At 44.0% G+C, this 12,512-nt stretch overlaps 1 protein-coding gene across 1 annotated transcript in view; it reads left to right on the top strand.

Moving 5' to 3' along the window:
- Positions 1–305: 305 nt before the first annotated feature.
- Positions 306–12,512, top strand: part of tncb (tenascin Cb) — a 56,850-nt gene continuing 44,643 nt past the window's right edge. The window contains exon 1 of the mRNA XM_051669425.1: positions 306–499. The gene's annotated coding sequence lies outside the window, so the exon portion shown is untranslated. The remainder of the gene's footprint in view (positions 500–12,512) is intronic.

Genomic DNA, 12,512 nt, shown 5'->3' with positions numbered 1-12,512 from the left:
TTTCTGTCTCTTTCTCCTCCTCTCTGTTCAGTGTGTGTGTGTGTGTGTGTGTGTGTGTTGTGTGTGTGTGTGTGTGTGTGTGTGCGCGCGTATATTTGTGTGTGAGTTTGCGACGGAGCCTTGAGGCATCCCGTTTCAACTCCTTAGCTTCCAGTCAGGGAGAAAGGGGAGGGGGGTGAAAATAAGAGTGGTAGGTGGGAGTGGGGTCTGACCGCAAAGTGTCTACTGTTTAAAAGAAAGGGACTTCTCCCTCCCTCCCTCTCTTTCTTTCATTCATTGCCTCTCTCTCAGCATCAGCAGGCACACTGCCTGGATGGAACACACTCACTTAGAGCAGAGAGACAGAGGGGAATGACAGAACTGTCATCTCTTTAAAGAAAATTAAGAAACACATCAAGAACCGAGTTACTGATGTTTGCAATCTTTCATTTTGGTGCCACATTGCATCTCATAGAAAGGCACATCTATGAGCTTGGACTAGAGGACTGATCTCATTAAGGTAAGCTGTGATGCTCAAAGTCATTTCCATGTACCTGTTAGTGTGAGAATTGCATGTTAAATGCCACTGACTCTTTCCTCTTTGCATATTATGGTTTAATAGTGTTTGATTTGTTTTGCAAATTCTGCTGTTTCTTGTTCATATTGCTAAGTCATGAGACTAAAAACTAAATTAGACTAAATAAATCATATTAAGTATGTTTGCCTTTTGTATTGCTGTTGTAAAAACAAGCAGTCATAAATTCAGTTCATGTTGAATATTACTAGTGATCACAGACAGCTCTTTAAATGTTAGTTGTCTCACATTCAGGGACATCTAGGGCTGTCTTTATACCAATGCATTATGTGTTCTTTAAGGGTGCTCATTATGGTTTATAGGGGAAGTTGTCCACATTTTTTTTAAGCTCAGCAATTATTCCAGATCTGCTTGCATTCTCAGTGAGGTATACACAGTAGCGTTCATCCGATCACTGATCTCCGGTAGTTTGGTGAAACTCTACATGTGGTGGGCTTGTCTGCAGTTGTGGTCTCTCAGATGTGGGTCAGCTGGTATCCGTTACCTGCCAGACGAGCGCTGTTCTGTAATAGTTGTGTCCTCTCCAGCCAGGGAGAGCAGCAGCTGGTTTTTGTTAGCTCTCCTCCTTTTAGTCTCTGCAAACAAATAGCCAGCTCCGCATGTAGTGCTGCTGTCAGCTGCCAGCTACTTTCTCTCGACTCATCCGCAGGGAGGGCAGACAGTTCTCAGATCAGTATATTGTTCGTACTGATGGGTTGTATCCGTTTTAGAGAATGGAGAAAGTGAGGTGTGTGGTGATGAGAAGATTGTGTGTTTGTGTGAGTGTGTGGTTGTAGGGGGAGGGGTCTAGGCTGGAAAACGGAGGGGCTGAGAGACGTTCTGTGAGTACGTATACGTGTATGTGTGTCCGTGAGAAAGTTTTAAGGGGGGGTGGGAGGTCTATGACAGAGACCCCCTGGATCCAAGGGTTCCAAATAGAAGGAAGTTTCTACAGAGTGAAAGAACCTAATTTTTTACCGAAGAGGGGCAAAGCTTATGTGACTGCTCAGTGATTAGCATAAATGCAGGACATTTTCTGAAGTAAAATCATTAAAGGGATAGTTCACCCCAAAATGAAAATCTGTCATCATTTACTGGTTTCCCAAACTTATATAGATTCCTTCCGTGGAACCTAAAAGGAGATGTTATCCAGAATGTTAACCTCAGTCCCCAATTACTTTGCATCTTTTTCCATTCTATAAAAAGTAAATGAGAAATGAGGCTTTTTGAGTGAAATTACCTCTAAGTTCTATAATTTTTTATGGTTTTAATTTAGAATGTGAGTAAACATTCTTAATTCAAACAGATCAATAATGTATTTATCTGTTTTACAAATAATGTTTTTAATGCCTCCTCAGTTGTTAATACCTTTTCAACTCTTTGTCATCATTATCTTGAGGACATTAGAGGTGCCAACCACACATGGTTGTTGCCTAGACGAAAAGTGTGACTGTTGTATGATGCTATGCACAGGGTATTCTTTGACAGTGCCACTCAGAACAAAGCTGAGTGGGAAACTAGCCTTTATTTGAACAGCTGCTTCTGGCCTGGTAATGCATTTGGAGAGCAGCAATTGGACCCTCTGGGGCAAATTCACTAAACAGTTGGGTCACTTTTGCATGTGGTATTTCATTGCAAAATACTGCATCTTATTGACTAATCACCCACAATCAGCGCTGAAATTGCGCTGCGTCTTGAGTATTTAAATTAACTCATTGTATTCATTTCTGTGCAACACGCCCCCTTTTGTAAATTAGGCTTATTATAGATTGTGCTTTATTCACAAAAATTGTCTCGCAATATTTAAGAAGGCAGTTACTGTAAATTAATTTGACATTTTCTATAGATCTGAGATATTTCATAAATATTTAATCAAATAAGTATCAAATGATTGAGAGAGTGTCATAATCTGAAAAACACTCACTGAGCACTTTATTAGGAACACCTGAACACCTACATATTCATACAATTATCTAATCAGCCAAGTGTGTGGCAGCAGTGCAGTGCATAAAATCATGCAGACATGGGTCAGGAGCTTCAGTTAATGTTCACATCAACCATCAGAATGGAGAAAAATATGATCTAAGTGATTTCGACCATGGCATGATCGTTGGTGCCAGACAGGCTGGTTTGAGTATTTCTGTAACTGCTGATCCCCTGGGATTTTCACGCACAACAGTCCCTAGAGTTTACTCAGAATGGCGCCAAAAATATCCAGTGAGTGACAGTTCTGCGGACTGAAATGCCTTGTTGATGACAGAGGTCAATGGAGAATGGCCAGACTGGTTCGAGCTGACAGAAAGGCTACGGTAACTCAGATAGCCACTCTGTACAATTGTTGTGAGCAGAATAGCATCTGAGAATGCACAACATGTTGAACCTTGAGGCGGATGAGCTATAACAGCAGAAGACCACTTCTGGCACTTTATTAGGACCATAGTGTTCCTACGTGGTAAGTGGGTGTATATCCAGATGTGTGGTGTAGTCAAGTGCACCTTCAGCATGTTAATGAGATGATTCAGGTGTCTGGATCACAGTAGTGAGTGATGCTGATCAGTCCTGCCAAACTGTGTCAGAAAACAGTGGTCTGCTGCATCCTTCACTATATAGTGTTCAGAATCGGCCCGCAAAATTGGAATTGAGCTCTGCAGCGGTTTTGTTGTTTCCTGATCTGCATAATTCCTTTAGAGAATTGGGCGCTAAACCAGCACAGACAGCGTGTGCAGATATAGACCAATTTTACGAGGCGCAATTAATTCTGTCTGTCTTTTCTGAATATGCTCTGTAAGGAGTTTTTTTTTTTTTTTTATTATTTTTTTTTTTTTACTTTCACACTCAAAATTGTATTCAAGCGTTCAGTGATTTGTTGCCATCAGTGAATAAAGATTTCCTCAGTAGACTTGTTAAAGTGTTGCAGCCACAGATAGTTTTAATGGTTATCTGATGCTAATGCAAGATGGCTAAGAAGGCCAAGGACTGGCAGTGACTCTATTGATGGTGGACAAGAGATGAGCACACATTTCCTCCTAAAAAGTGACTCTGGTTAATTGTAAGTGACCTTGCATGCTGGAATGCATGCAAAACTACATGCCTAGGACAAGAAAACCATTTTGGAGTAGTAGGTTTAAATTGGGAAATGGTAAAAGGAAGACCTACAAAGCCAATGTTGGGGTCATGTATGTGAATTGGTGGCATTGCTCAGTTTCCTCTTATGTGAACAAGGAAAACAGATGGCTTAATGCCACAGACAATATTCCCACCTGTATTTCTATGTGACTTTTTCTTTCCAGAGTGGGATAATAGTTCAGTGGGGTCAGTAAGTTTTCTTACAGTATTACAGCCAACAATGGAGATGATCAACTTTAGGATATCATATTGTGCTAATTACTATATGCATAAAGGGTGAGTCATTGGACCTGGCTAAACATTTTTTTCTTGAATATCCACAATGAATCAGGTGTACACACATGATCATGCCTTATCTCTCCTGAGTCAGAGAGAGAAAATACACAATTTCTTATTGATGGTGAAAAAATGAAATTTTCTGTCAAAAGCAAACAAGTAGTAATATGGTTTATTTTATTTACTCTAGAGCTAGAAATAATGGGCAATAGCTTACCATTTGGGCAGGGAAGGATTCTTTGTGCTTGTTTGGTGTTCAAATCAGCGCCAGATTAACCATATGGGCAATTGGGCACGTGCCCAGGGGCACCACGTCCAGGGGGGCACCACGCGACGGCATTTGTAAAATTGACTAAGGTCTGTTTTTAATTTAATGGTTATTAAAGTTTTTCAGTATCATTAATCAGGTTTAAATTATTTTCCAGAGGTCCGGACCACTACCAAACAGAGCATAGCCGGTGCTGTCACGTGGTACATTTTCCGTTTGTCAGCTCTGGAAAGGATGGGCCAATCACAGTCGTTTATTAATGGATGGGGATTTTATTAATGCTTTTATAGATACTGCTGAGGCAGATGTACATTCACTGGTATTATTCCTTGCAATTATCAGTTTTTATTACATAAAATGACATAAATTCATGCCCAGGGCCACTCAGGAGGCTTAATCTGGCCCTGGTTCAAATAAGTCTGTTAACCCAGTAGCAAATTGACTTTATGTATAGCCTTGTTCATTAAGATTAAACCATATACACATTCTTTGCACTCCATTCACAAAGTTCTCAATGAAATGTTTATTGCAGTTCCTGACAGCTCACAATAGCCCTAAGAAAAGAGTTTTGTTAACAACAAATTGCATCTTCCTTGCACCAAGATGTTAAAGGGACTGTCTGCATGGTGTGAGGATTTCTTTTGAACTGTGTCACCACTGGCAGGCAGAAATAGCAGGAGTTTTGAACATATGAGGCTGCTTTTCTTGCTACAACAGAGGTTAAGCTAATAAACACGGGTCACCAGTGCTGGAAATGTAAAATGAGACAGCAAGTAACAAATGTTTCTCCTTCATTTCTTCCATCTGGACTTTAAGAGAGAGGGCAAGAAAGGCACACATGGAGCTGCAGTCAGAAATTATTCAACTTAACAATCCCTTGAGATGTCTCCAGTGTCTCTGGTCTCAAATCCTGACTGACGTGTCCTCAACTTTCCATTTTGCCTTAATCAGCATGATGGAGTTCACCTTTGGCAATGTCACTGTACCCCAGCCATATCTTGTCCGGTCAGAATGCTTCTGTGTTTAAAGTGTAGCGATGTCAATGAACCACAGGCCCATTCAGTGTGGTACGAACACCTCTATCTCTACCTCTACCAGCCTGTCTTATCGCTCTCACACACACACACCCAACTATCATTGCAATCAGATCTTGCAGCATCATTAGAGCTCTGTAAATCGGGCTCAACTGTCATGAAACCCAGCCTTTCATCGTCTGCATTGCCTTTCACTTATCAGTCCGCATGTAACCTTGAAAACCATGAAAACAGACAACTATTTTCACTTTGTATCTAGTGTCTTTGGTTGGATTTAAAATAAAATAAAGTAAAATGTTTAAGCTCCAACAAAGAATCACATTCAAGTTTAGAAATGACTTAATCATATTATAATGGAAATTATATAGCTGTTGGATACACAATAAACAATATGTTCTTAGGTTCTGGTTTCTAGATACAGTTCTTACCTTGCTGTCAGTCCACTCCTGAGAGAAATGCCAGGAGAATGCTTTAGGTTAGAGATCACTTTGTTTGGCATTTGAGAGACCTTTAAGCTCACACTGCACATACAGTGGTAAGAGAGTGTGTCTGTGTGTTTATGATTGCCAGACATATTCATTTGTTTGAATCTGCTCACTGAACCCAGCGCTAGACCTGACTGGCTTCCTTTTGAAGCATTGACAAGCCAAGCAAAACAGAGAACAACAACGCAGTGTAATGATGAGCCAGAGCAGACCAGGCGGACGGCCATGAGACCAGGGATACCAGAGCAGGTTAGGTGGACGGCCGGGAGACCAAGGGAGCCAGAGCAGACCAGGCGGACTGGCATGAGACCAGGGACACCACAGCTGGTCAGGCGGATGGCCAGGAGTCCCAGGAGACCAGAGCAGATCAGGCAGACGGTCAGGAGACCTAGAAGACCGGAGCAGATCAGGTGGATGACCAGGAAACCCAGAAGACCAGAGCGGATCAGGCAGACAGCCATGAGACCAAGGGGACCAGAGCAGATCAGACAGATGGCCAGGAGATCCAGAAGACCAGAACAGATCAGGCGGCTGGCCAGGAGACCCAAGAGGCCATCTCAGGGTAGGGACTGGATCAGAAGACCTGGTTGACGACCACAGAGTCAGGAAACAGGGTCAGGAAGCCTGGGTGGTGACCCCAGATTGGAGACTGGAGCCATGGAGGACTCTGAGGGCGGAGCCGTGGAAGGCGGAGCCGTGGGAGGCTCGAGGAGCAGAGCCGTAGAAGGCAGAGCCATGGCAGGTTCGAGGCAAGAGTCCAGGATGACTGGGAAATGACCTCAGCGGTCGTGAATAGGGATGTGCGCTACGACTAATTTGACTGTCGTCTAAAAAAAGGAAGTTTTATAACCGAATAGTCGACTAGTCTAAAGAGAAACCAACCTTCAGAAAACAGTGAAGAAAAAAAGTTTTTATGCGACCCATTTAAAATACTTAATCTATTCCAAATCCGATGCTAAATTCCACTGAAAAGGGGCATTTATCTGCGACGTGCTTGCCTTGAATTATGATCATTGTACATTAAATATAGAACATGACACGCATTCACTGAATCAACGTTTGTGAATATGTAATAGACATATTTATTGAAAACAATTGAATGAATAGTGCAGGATCAATGGAACAACCATTAAAAGCCTGTTCTAAATGGAAATCACCAAGTAAAAGTTACTTAACATATTAAAACAGTCAGGACATTGTTGAAAATAATTAACAGTAGACTAAGCCAAATCTATGAGAGAGAGAAAATGTGCTGAAAAGTTGCGCGTATTTCATGATGTGCAGTCGTGCATTAACCATTGATCTAATATGACAGCTGTTCTGTTAAGAACGTTAACCAATAACAGTTAAGATGTAAAAACAAAAGTAGCTATAGGATAGAAAAAATGCATGTGATGTAGCCTACAATAAACCTAATGTATTCTAAACATGACATGCACACAGAATAAAAGATAGTTTAACACGTAAAGCAGTCGGCACCTCTTTGAAAATAGCCTTCTTAATCAGCAGATTTAAAAAATTGCATACCTATTCTAAAACAGTTATTTTCTAGGCTACTAACTCAAAGTCATAATTTTTTTGATGAATAAAATTAACACATCTACATGGTCCAGTGAAAGACTGGACTTAACTCACCTAAGTTGGTTGTCCTGTGCTTGAAAAAGCCTGCTCAGCAGAAAATGCACAGATGCACAGATGTAAAGAAGACTCAAATGTGAAAACATCCTTAGGGACTTTCAAACATTTGGAAAGCCGATTCCCGCACCACCGAAGTGATTTCATAACTACTTTGCTGAGTTTGCTTGTCTAGCGAGAGGACATTTTCCTGCGCGCGCCGCGAGTGAGAGAGGGAAGAAGCACGCGCAGCCTGAGGTGAAATTAAACTCTGTATCTGCTCTAGATAACCCTCTTTTTTAAATAATATTTGTATTATTAATTCTATTTAAAATATGTAACATTAATATGACAGTAATTTAAGTGCAGCCTCTGTAAAAATATAAAGCCAAACGTAAATGTGTAAAAATTATTATCAGTTTAATGGGGGGAAATATTAACCGACTAGTAATTCCAGTGTCGACTAGCAGCATCAGAACCGTTTAGTCGACTAGTCTCACACATCCCTAGTCGTGGGCACGAACAGAGTCTCGGGAGCGACCTCTGTGGTCGTGGGTATGGACAGAGTCTTGGGAATGACCTCTGTGGTCGTGGGCATAGACAGAGACTCGGGTATGACCTCTGTGATCGTGGGCATGGACTGAGACTCGGGAACGACCTCTGTGGTCGTGAACATGGGCATAGTCTCAGGAACGACCTCTGTGGTCGTGGGCATAGACAGAGACTCGGGAACGACCTCTGTGGTCGTGAACATGGGCATAGTCTCAGGTATGACCTCTGTGGTCGTGGGCATGGACTGAGACTCGGGAACGACCTCTGTGGTCGTGGGCATAGACTGAGATTCGGGAATGACCTCTGTGGTCGTGAACATGGGTATAGTCTCGGGAACGACCTCTGTGGTCGTGGGCATGGACAGAGTCTCAGGAGCGACCTCTGTTGTCGAGAACACTGGCAGAGACTTGGAAATGACCTCTGTGGTCGTGAACACTGGCAGAGACTTGGAAACGACCTCTGTGATCATGTATATGGGCAGAGACTCCGAGACGGCCTCTGTGGTCGTGTACATAGGCAGAGACTCCGAGACGACCTCTGTGGTCGTGTACATGGGCAGAGACTTGGAAATGACCTCTGTGGTCGCGAACATGGGCAGAGACTCGGAAACGACTTCTGTGGTCGTGAACATAGGCTGAGGCTCTGAGATTATCTCTGTGGTCGTGTACACTGGCAGAGAATTGGAAACAAAAGCTTTTCTCCTCCTCCTCCTCCGTGAGGTCAAAGTTGGCGGTGCAGGCTCTGGGACGGATGAGGCTGGCATTGGCTCGTTGGCCATGGCAGGCGTAGGCGATGACTCATTGGCCGTGACAGGCGTGGGCGTTGGCTCGTTGCCCGTGGCAGACGAGGGCATGGGCTTGTTGGCCGTGGGAGGCGTGGGCATAGGCTCATTGGTCGTGGCAGGCGTGGGCATGGGCTCGATGGCCGTGGCAGGCGTGAGCATTGGCTCATTGGCCGTTGCAGGCGTGGGCATTAGCTCGTTGACTCGTTGGCCGTTGCAGGCGTGGGCATTAGCTCGTTGGCCGTTGCAGGCGTGGGCGTTGGCTCGATGGCCGTGGCAGGTGTGGGCGTTGGCTCATTGGCCGTGGCAGGCATGGGCGTTGGCTCGTTGGCCGTGGCAGGCGTGGACATTGGCTCGTTGGCCGTGGCAGGCGTGGGCATGGGCATGGGCTCGATGGCCATGGCAGGCTTGGGCTCGATGGCCATGGCAGGCTTGGGCTCGATGGCCATGGTAGGTGTGGGCATTGGCTCGTTGGCCGTGGCAGGCATGGGCATTGGCTCGTTGGCCGTGGCAGGTGTGGGCATTGGCTTGTTGGCCATTGCAGACAAGGGCACTGACAATTTGTGGGAAAGGGTCTTCGTGGCCCTACGCACCGATATCAGTGGTGGATAATTCAACTTGGAGACAAGGGCCATGAAGGCCTTCGAGCAATGAGTCGCGGAAGGCTGGACTGTGGCATGGTGTGGAGCCGACTAAAATTTGACTGTGACAGGGCATGGAACAGATTCAGACGTGGCTGTGACATGACGTGGAGCAGACTCAGATGTGGCTGTGACATGGCATGGAGCAGACTGGGGCATGGTTGTGACATGGCATGGAGCAGGCTCAGACGTGGCTGTGACATGGCATGGAGCAGGCTGAGGCGTGGCTGCATCATGGCATGGAGCAGGCTGAGTCGTGGTTGTGACATGGCATGGAGCAGACTCAAACATGGCAGTGACATGGCATGGAGCAGGCTGAAGTTTGACTGCGACATGGTATGGAGCAGGCGGAGGCATTGCTGTGTCATGACTTGGAGCAGGCTGAGGCGTGGCTGTGACATGGCATGGAGCATACTCAGACGTGGCTGTGACAAGGCATGGTGCAGGCTGAGGTTTGACTGTGACATGATATGGAGCAGGCTGAGGTTGCTATGACATGGCATGGAGCAGGCTGAAGTTTGGCTGTGATATGGCATGGAGCAGACTCAGGCTTGGCTGTGACATGGCATGGAGCAGGCTGAAGCATGACTGTGATATGGCATGGAGCAGACTCAGGCATGGCTGTGACATGGCATGGAGCAGACTCAGACATGGATGTGACAAGGCGTGGAGCAAGTTGAGGTTTGACTGTGATACAGCATGGGACAGGCTGAGATTTTACTGTGACATAGCATGGAGCAGACTCAGACGTGGATGTGACATGGCATGGGAAGGCTTCAGACGTAGAAGAATTAGAATCCGGGATCGGGATTGAGAGAGGAGGCTACACCAAAGTGAGTGTTTCGAGTACTAGCCTCACATATACCTCCCACATGTAGTCTCCGGAGTCTGGCAGTTCCCTCCACTGGCATGCTGTGAGTCCGATCTGGTATATGGATTTCAAAGCAGCATCATCAAAACCAGTGTGGGCGGCAACGGTGGAAAAGAAATGGGAGTACTCCCTTATTAATAAGTCTGCCTGGCTTAATTGAACGAAGAATGCTGCTATATCCATGGTGCAGTGAATTGTTCTAGCTGAGGCCGGGTGTGCCGCTGGGTTTGATGAAGGAGCTGAGACCTCGGTGGTTAGTGGAAAAAAGCCGCTGGATCAATTTTTGGCGAAGTCTTCTGTAATGATGAGCCAGCGAAGTTGAGATCCATATGCAACTTTTAATAACAATAAACGTAGTAATACAGACAGGCAGGGGTCAATCACTAGCAACAGTAATATCCAAGGTAATCCAGAGAGGTAGACAATAAACAAAAAGGAACAAAAAGAGGCACGTGTCATTCATGACACGTAGACTCTCACCAGCTCTGAAATGGCTCATTTGAGGCCAATAGACAGTGACAGTATCAAGCTATTTACAAAGAATAGACAATCTGCATTCAGATCAGAGCACAAATAAAAATAGTTTCAGCATCAGACGTCTCAGAAGTCAGTTTACTGACTGGGTGATGCATATTGCACACAAAACTGGAAAACACTTACTCAGTATGGCAAGCTCTAATCTGATTGGCTGGCTTTAAGTGTTTTTAATTGGTCCACAAGGAAACAAAGTTGTGTTTACAAGGTCCATGTTGATACAATGAGCACTTTTGAGAATTAAATAATCAGTGGATTGCCAAAGTTTGCCAGGTTAGTCACATCAAATCTTTAAGAGATATTCAGATCTTTATTCACTTAGTAGCCAGTAATCTAGAAATCCATGAGCACAACTGTACAGAACTGAGTTATGTCTGTGAAACAATCATAATATTACTTTTGGACTGACACAAATACTGATCACAAAGTCTATACACAGTCTATATTGCAATTTGTTTCTGTTTTCTCTACACACAGGTGGAGACTGGCACGCCATTATTTGATTTTTCCCAACGCCTTTTTATTATTGTGGTCTAATCTATTTCAGATAAATAAATCTGCCCCATAAACGACACGTAAAAACAAAACTAATTGTGGCTGGTAGTTTTAAATGTCAGTCAGTTGGTCTCTTCCTGTCTAAGTGGGCAGATCTTGCCCAGAATAAGCTGCAATGAGGACCAGCCCAACATCATATGACAACTTGTAATTATTTGTATGAAGTGGCGAATCTAAGATATTGTAAGATTGGGCTTGTACAAAAAGATACGACTTTCATTCCCATAGAGACCAACCAATAAACAAACAGAACATATCGAGACAATATATGCATCACATTTTTGTTAGCTTCCTATTTGATGCTCTTTTTTTAAATAAGAAAACATCAAATTTGGTTACTCATTCCACATATATTTATGCAGTTCAAATGACTGATGTATGCCAATAACCTATAATACTCTTTCCTCGTCTCTGTCACAGTCTGTCTCCCTCATTCTATTCAAGAACTCTTATTTTGAAGTTTTCCCCTGGACTTCATTTCCCAGAATTCTCTGCCCTAATCACTTCACCTGTTCCTTATTTTCCTCACCTGTATTCCATTCCTTCATTTAGTGCTTTGTGTATAAATACCCTCTAGTTTTGTTAATTCATTTGTCAGTCCTTGTAGTGTTACGTTATGAAGTGTTGTGTAAAGCTTTGATGTTTAGGTTTTGTATTTGTTCCACTCCAGCCTTTGTTCCGCTCCAGCGATTACTATTGAGCCTTGTGTTTGTTTCCACTCCAACGTTTCTTCTATTCCAACAATTGTGATTAAAGGATTTTAAGTTTTTACTCCTGCGTCTCCTCTCTTCCACTCCAAGACACTAACGTTACAGAAGGACTGACCCACAACAAATAAATATGGATTTACTTACCGGTTCCTCCAAACGTCGTCCTCTACTCCAGCAATCCCTCTAATCCTCTCCCACTCGTCCAGACCCACATAAATCATGGAGTTTACCTGATTATTCATGGATTTATTTAAACAAGACCTTCCTCTCCTGGACTATACCGCCAAGTTCTGTCAACTCACCAATTCCTCCTATCTTGGACACCATACCTCTGTTCCATCTATGGAATGGGCTTGAACTTTCATCGTCCAACAGCCCTTCCGCAAGTGGAGAACCTCTCCTTTTTGGAATATGTCTGAGTCACACTTTTCTTCCATTACCCCTCAATATCATCCGTTTACAAGGTAACGCCTTCCACGGCCCCGTCTCCACGCCTTCCACGCCCCCTATCT

Source organism: Myxocyprinus asiaticus, chromosome 3 (assembly GCF_019703515.2).
Source record: "Myxocyprinus asiaticus isolate MX2 ecotype Aquarium Trade chromosome 3, UBuf_Myxa_2, whole genome shotgun sequence".
NCBI classification, from domain to species: Eukaryota; Metazoa; Chordata; class Actinopteri; order Cypriniformes; family Catostomidae; genus Myxocyprinus; species Myxocyprinus asiaticus.
This window is presented reverse-complemented; position numbering and strand designations above follow the sequence as displayed.